Source organism: Cupressus sempervirens, chromosome 7 (genome assembly GCF_028749045.1).
Source record: "Cupressus sempervirens isolate cs-2001-9-10 chromosome 7, ASM2874904v1, whole genome shotgun sequence".
Lineage (NCBI taxonomy): Eukaryota > Viridiplantae > Streptophyta > Pinopsida > Cupressales > Cupressaceae > Cupressus > Cupressus sempervirens.
The window spans coordinates 404,916,536-404,918,670 of NC_143124.1; positions in this window are offsets into that span (position 1 = coordinate 404,916,536).

The following is a 2,135-nucleotide window of genomic DNA, read 5'->3' on the forward strand; positions in this document are numbered from 1 at the left end:
ATATACTTGACGCATAAATTGAAACAAAGAAGAAATTTGGTAGTGGAAATCTTTGAACAATACAAGACTATCATCCAAAGAAATAGAGACACTAGGGAAATTTTAAAGGAGTTCCATGTTAATTATAATGATAGGAAAGACAACCCGATATGGGGATCTTAAAAATATGGAACATATATATCAAAGAAAGGATATAATCTAAAAATCAACTCTTAAAGGTGGGAAAACATAAAAATACCTTCTAAACTCTACTAGGACCTCACTGGATTAGCAAAGGCATGCATCTTCTTATGGAAATCAAAACAAAATAGAATATTAATAGTTGATTGATATAGGAAGATAGGGATAGAAGGCCCTTCAAGATGTATTATGTGTAAAAACCATTTGGAAATAGTACAAAATTTATTTTATCAATGGCCCTTTGCTAAGGATTTTTGGGAGTGCCTTTGACAAAAACTTAGTTGGAACAACACCCCTCCCAAGGATCTAAATAGTCAACTAAATGGCTAACCTAATGACAATAGATACAAAATATATAGTAAACTATGGAACATGTCTCTAGCTATATAGTAATGTAGGAAATGTAGAAAGAAAGGAATAGATAGATATTTAACAATATAGAACTTAGCTAGTCTCCTATCCTCAACTAAATAGTAGCAAGGAATATAGATGTTATAAATAACTATAGAACTACATTTGGACCTGAATTGTGATAGAAAATCATTGCAATTATGATAGATACATGTAGACCAAATGAGATAAAGAAGAATTGGATTTCATTGGATGGGTGTCAAACTATTTCCATCGCAATTTGTTATGGCAAGGGAGACTATCTTAATTATGACAAAAATAGTTGTCATAAATTGGGCCAATTCACTAGCAAGGAGTTCATTTTCACCATCCCAATTCTAATGAAAAGTTATCAAAGACATCATCACAATTACAAAATTTTTAGGATAGAATTGCTATTGGACCCAAGACAATTTGTCGAAAATGTCCATCCCAATAATGACAGACATGTGGGAAGTATGTTAAGTGACTGATGGCTAGCCATCGAAAGTGGTCATCTCAATTGAGATGGTTTGTTGTATTAATAAAAATAATTGGCAGCAAACATTGAATAGATATGATTCTCTTATAGCTCACAGTAGATTCCCATAGTTAATTATGATGCAATCATAGGTTAGTATTGTGCTTCACTTGGTTTTAAGAATAGTTTAATATTCTCTACTTATCAAGGCCAACCACATGAAGGTGGAAGCTCATTTTCCCCCACCCCTAACATTTGAATTCCCCATTAACATCTAAAAATATTTCAGAAAGGATTAATATTTAAAGTACAAAAAAGGTTCTATACCTATAAAAGTGACATCATTTTCCCATCTTCTAGAGCATGTCATTTTTCCATCATATCCAAAATAAGATTTTGCCACTCTAAATCAAGAATGCACATGATGCTGCATTCAAATGCATGGACAAGAGGTGGGGTTGATAAAACACAACATAATTACATTTATTTAATATGTCTATTAAGTTTCTAAAATTATAGACCATCATGTACAATGTTCATGATTGTCTATAACTTCAAATACCTAATTAAAGACCTCTAACAAAAATAAAAACCTATTGTGTCTTTCATCTCTACCTGATTTCATATGCATATTAATTAACATTGCATATTAAACTATGGCATCCTTCTGCATTTCCTAAAACCAAGAGATTCACATAATTAGTTTTCATACAATTATAGGTTAACATTGAGCTTCACTTGGTTTCAAGAATTGTTTAACATTCTCTACTAATCAAGGCCAACCATGTGAATGTGGAAGCTCATTTTTTGCCTCCTTAATATCTAAATTCATTAAGATCTAAAATATTTATGAAATGTTCAATCTTTAAAGTACCTAGAATTTCCTCATCACCTCCTACTACTCTTAAGGGAAGTCCATCTTAATTTCTCATAATAAATTCATCAAGTGGGTAAATCTAGGAATGTCCTCATCACATCCTACATAAAATGAATACAATATTAGAAAATGTGTCCTAAGAAATAATAGTTCAAGTAAAATAAACACATGAAAAATGAGATAGAAATAGAGGAATCTACTTACTAATAGGTATTGTCATTGCATCTA